General features: G+C 36.7%; 1 long non-coding RNA gene across 1 annotated transcript; it reads right to left on the bottom strand.

Moving 5' to 3' along the window:
- Positions 1–4,260: 4,260 nt before the first annotated feature.
- On the bottom strand, positions 4,261–5,018 carry LOC309714974. The gene is made up of 3 exons (XR_014279113.1): positions 4,948–5,018; positions 4,531–4,599; positions 4,261–4,326 (listed from the first exon to the last, which is right to left on the bottom strand). It is a non-coding gene; the product is annotated as an uncharacterized lncRNA (long non-coding RNA).
- Positions 5,019–5,644: the final 626 nt, after the last annotated feature.

Here is a 5,644-nt window from a genome sequence, read left to right as displayed (position 1 = left end):
CCCTCGTGAAAAATACATATTAAAGGCTACCTGATCTGTTGACAGAAAAAAAACACAGTTGCTAATACTGGACGGCGCTCAGGAGAGCGAATTGGCTGCCAATTGGAATATTGGTGGTTTGATCCCTGGCTTCTCCAGTCCACATGCTGAGGTGTCCTAGGGGAAGATAAGGCACCCAGTATTGCCCCATATGAATCCATTGGAGTGTGACGGTGTGTATGACAGGTGGAAAACAGTGTATGAATGTGTGTGAGAATGGGTCAATGTTTTTTGTAGAAGTGGGAAAGCGGAATACAGTGTAAATATCACTCGGCTTAATTGTCTTAAAGGTTAAAGTGGCTGTCTTGTGTGATTGTTTGAATTACAGGAAACTATGATGCTACCTGGGGTGGCTGTAGATAGAGCAGGTTGAGCCCACACTGCTTCAGTCATGGCAGATATCATTGGGCAAGATACTAACCCCAAGTTGCTCTGCCATCACAGTGTGAAAGTCAGATAGAAAGCACCTAAGCTTAAAGCATGTTGTATAAAGTGCTTTGCATGCTCAGGTAGAGTAGAAAAGCAAAACAAAGAGTGAGGACATTTAAAAAATAAAACAACCTTGCAAAAACGACAAACTCCCATGTCCTTGCTAAAGTTCTAGTGATAAATGTAACCAAGATCCTTACACCATCATACTCACCCATCCTTTATTTTTGTCTTTATTGGTGTTTCTCATGTGAGATCATGTGCACATTACTTGTAGGATGCGATAAAACTGTTGGTTGAAGGGAAGGCTCTGTATTCCCGAGCTGGCTGGCAGTGGTTCCTCGAGGTTGTTGGCTTTTCCTTGGTTAAATCAGATGCCAAGAAGGTGCTACATCGAAAAACCTTCTAGTAATGTCTTTTGGTTGGTAGCTGATTGTTACCTGCCGATTTTTGGCTTTTTCACCAATCACGAAAAACTGACAAGCAGTTATACAACTTGAAAGAATGCAATGCAAATGGGAAATGGAGATGGTTCACTTTCAAAGTAAAAGTTGTTCTTTATGAAATTTGTTGACTGCAGCACTAAGGCCCAAATTTTTCAGTTCACATCCTAGTTTAAAGGAATTATGATTCAGAGGCTCAGTAATCAAGTTTCACTTTATTCTGTTTCCATATATTGTTTTAAAGAGAAAGAGCTGTGCTATTACTCAGGTTCTCAACAATTATGTTATACCTAATCTCTGTGTGGGACCATACTGTGACCCTGTGCTTCAGCGGTAGGGCGAGCAGGGTGGGGATACCTTTCCCCTTAAGCATTTCCGCTGTACAACAGGAGTGTCATTCTTTTTATGATTCATATTGTGTTAAATCGTGTCGGCAGTGTCCTCTGTTTCATATCATGTTTCCTTATACTAGCCTCACAGGCAGTTCTCTGTGCACATGGAAATATGCACTGAAAATACTGAGCTCTTTGTACTATGGCAACACTAGAGATGGGAATTAATAAAAACTTATTGATTCCATTGTTGATATCATTTATTGATTTGATTCCTACCTCTAGGCAACATTCTGGTTTGTGCTGTCAGTTATGTTACCCTCAATGCCAGTCAATCATTTGACCCTTAAGGCCAATTTGTCCTCAAAGGCACAAATCCGAACTCTTTGGCATTTTTTTACACAGAAACCCAGCAATTAAAAAAAGATCAAGGCAAGCTGTTAGACAAAGCTGAATATTTCTAAATGTATTTTTAAAGGTTTTTTTTTTTACTAAAGATGCTTTCACATTCATTGTTCATTGTTCATCTGTCTATAGTAGAGATGGACCGATCCGATATTACGTATCGGTATCGGTCCGATACTGACCTAAATTACTGGATCGGATATCGGAGAAAAATAAAAAATGTAATCCGATCCATTAAATATCACGAAAGCACCTCACAAAACTTGCAACACGCCGTAACTCACCTCAGAACGTCGGAGCAGTATGCATCACGTGATAGAGCGGCTGTGGCATGCGGGACCTGTCGGTGGTCTGGATAGCATTTGGAGCTTCGCTAGCAACCTGGCATTTCATCTCCGACAAAGTTATCCCCGAGAGAAGTAAAGCAAGTGTGTAAGTCCATCTCTGAATGTTTGTAAAGCATTCCCACGTTAAGCTTAACGAGCGACTGCCTCTCGCTCTCCGGCTGCTACTTCAATCGTGAAACTGCTAATGATCAGCTGATCGGCTTTTCTGTTGTGAGTCTCTCTTGTTTGTTTTTGGTCCACTTTGCGCCAGAAAGAGCAAACCAGCGGCTGAACAACAGCAGCACGTTTAAGCTTGATCAGCTGTTGTTAGAATGTATTTAATATTACTTTCTACACCAGGATCTTTTTCTACGTAGCTGACGGCTGGTAACTGTGCAGGGGCGGATCTAGCAAAGTTTAGCCAGGGGGGCCGATAGGGCATTAACTGGGAAAAGGGGGCACAAAGACATACTTTTCTTTCTTATTCTCATTTAAAATGTCTATCTTTTAATAAATAATTATCTGACACCCAAAGTTTTAATTTGATGTAAAATGAATAGAAGTCAATTACTGTATATAGGGACTATTAAGTCTAATATATATACCCTAGTAAGCTATAGTACTTTTTCCTTTGGGAAGGTACCATCTGTGCAGTCTGCAATTTTGTTGAAGAAAGATGTTGAATCTATTTAATATTTCTTGAAAAATAATTGATTTCTGTGCATTTTTTTTCACACTGCATCAAATTAAGGTTGATTACGTCGATTAAGCATCATGAGGTGGAGCGTGAGGGGTGGTTCGCTATTTTTTATTTATTTATTTTTGTTGTTGCTGGGAGTTGGAACCCTATTAGTTAGGTTGCTTAATATTTACGCTAAGTACTCTTTAAAATACCAGAATAGGGAGGATGGTGTAGGTCTAAGTTTATTAGATTGATCAGTATTGCTGAACTATGAAATATTTTTTTTGTATACAGGTATAACAGAATAGCTTTAGTGTAGTTGTTGTTTTAAACTTGAGTATGAACTTGCAGACTTGCAAAATGCTGCAAGATATTTTAAAAAACAGTTTTGTTGATTAAAAAACACTATATCGGATTCATATCGGTATCGGCAGATATCCAAATTTATGATATCGGTATCGGTATCGGACATAAAAAAGTGGTATCGTGCCATCTCTAGTCTATAGTAGCATAGATGCACTTGTTTTTCTAAAGAAACATAATTTTTCTTATCTTTGTAAGCTTTAAACTGCATTTTACGTCTCCAGTTTGATTAAAATTGGTTACACTTTATTCTAGACAGATTAAAGGAGATACAGTATCTTGTCTTTCCATTTGCAAATAAAACATTTGTGAAAGCGAAAGAAGTTCTGAAAAAATCATATACAGTGTTTTTTTTTTCTTTGCATATAAAAGAACAACTAGAAAGTACAATAGAGGTAAAATGATTTACTTTTTTTCATATAGATCATATAGGAATCCGCCAGCCTGCACATTAATGCAAACTGCTATTAATATCACCAGAAATCCACCCTCCAAAAAATAAAATAAAAACTTTAGTCTGACACCATGTGTTGGATGTAACCTCTTCCCTTTTATTACACTGGCCATAAAATCATCAAATGCCAATGCTCTTGTCTGGTAATGGTGCTGTGATGACTGATAAAAAGAGCAAAAATGCAGTGGCTGCATTGTTTTAAGTCTTTTTGAACTGATTTCATAAAAAACAGTTCTCACATCTTCAAAATTAGAGACAGACCACACCATCCTTCTAAAAGGATAGTCAGTTTATTGCATGCAGGTACATTCTGAATACTAGTCTGCATATAAACACACACACAAATATTATATTGTCCTGTGTCATATTCCTGCCATTTTCTGTTTATGTATACTTGGAAAGTATTCTATCAGCAGCGCGTAAAGCAATATTGAAAGAGCATTTAGCTGATGCTCGAGAGGTTTCAATGCAGCAACTCAACAATGGAATACTGATTTGCTTTCCTTCTCCTTAATAATCAGATGATGTTGAGATGTGTGAATTGCTTGAACTCTGGGGAAGCATCAGTGTGGGCTTTAATCTGCAGATCTATGAGCTGCCCCATACGGTAAAACAATATATTTTAAAATGTATTTCGAAATATATTTCAAAATATACAAAAAATGGCCAAAAATATGTGCGCTAAAATACATTTTAAAATATATTTACCACCCACTACAATGCATCATCACCTACTTGTGCATTTTTTTAGTGGTTGCAAAGTAAGTTTGTGCTGTATGCAATTTTAGATACACAGAAAGTCTTCACTTACCAGTTCATCACTCTGCGCTGATCTCAGTTTTGCTCTGTCCTCCTATAAAAAGCATGAACATTTGAGTATCTGACTAGTTTTAGATTTCCAAAAATTTGATATTTGTACAACTAAACATTTGAACTACAATGATATGCTATGCTATACTTTTATGGGTACTTTTTGGTAAAGAAACTGGTGACAGAGAAGTAGGCTTTTTAGAATACTATTAGCTAACCATTTGAACTGACTTTCAAAGCTGTTTACCTTTTAAATTGCTGTGGATCAAAACCTCCAGTGGGGAGGCGGCCATTGGAAGAACACACACCACTGAACCTGAAAATAACAAAAACAAACAAACAAACAAAAAACAGAACAATATATAAGAGGGTAATAAATCTCTTCTGAAGCAATATAGTTCATTTTGGGTGAAAAACAAAACATTCCTCTAAAATATATATACTGACATCAACAATCCACATCATGATTGTAATTATTTCCGTCCTAGTCCATCTACTGCTCTGTGCACGTGTCAAGCACTACGACTGTATCTATGCATATAAATTCACCATATATATCCTGCAAAAATGTCTTGTTATGGTCAAAAAAGGCCAACAAAAAAGGCATTCAAAATAAATAAATAATAATAAAAATAACATGATGTAATTAAAATGCACAACTTACATTAAGGACATCTGCATTTGTATCCACAGGCTAAAAGTAAAACAGTAAATGTGTTAGTAATAGTCCGGGTGTTTGTAAAAAACAAAAAAACAAAAACGAGGCAGTAACTGTGACTCTTCTAGTCGGATGCAAAATGCAGAGATTTAAATTTACATTACAGTACTGCATGTACAGGTAGCTGTGTTGTGAACTGTAACTGAATATCAGAGAATCTCAGAGAAATTAAATGTATTTATTTTTTGAATTTATCAATCATAAAATGTTTTGTAGACCTGTTACGATAACAACTTTTTGTTGGTCTGTATATTGCCCCATAAACAATTGCACATTGTCATTTTAAGACGTTCGCACAATATTGTACGAACGTGAAAATTATGTATATTGTAATAACGTGATATTACATTGTTCAAACGTGAAAAGTATATTGTACAAACATGATATTATATTGTTAGCACGATATACTTTTCACGTTATAACGTGATATACTTATATTTCTCTTTTGCCTGGGTGGCAGCTCTATGCTTCCGTGCCAAATAAGCGAGAAAAAGTAATATTACATTTGAGAAAAGGCACCTGCTATCTTGATGATGGAGGCTTCGTAGACCGGCCACCCGCCTTTTGGCTCCTTTTCGCCACTCCACGAAATAAAGGTCCGTTTCCTCCATGCCGGCTAATGTTACAAAAAACATCTTAAAAA

The sequence above is a fragment of the Aulonocara stuartgranti genome (assembly GCF_965226115.1).
Source record: "Aulonocara stuartgranti genome assembly, chromosome: 9".
In the NCBI taxonomy this organism is placed as follows: domain Eukaryota; kingdom Metazoa; phylum Chordata; class Actinopteri; order Cichliformes; family Cichlidae; genus Aulonocara; species Aulonocara stuartgranti.
The sequence above is the reverse complement of the archived record's forward strand: the minus strand, read 5'-3'. Positions and strand labels throughout refer to the sequence as shown.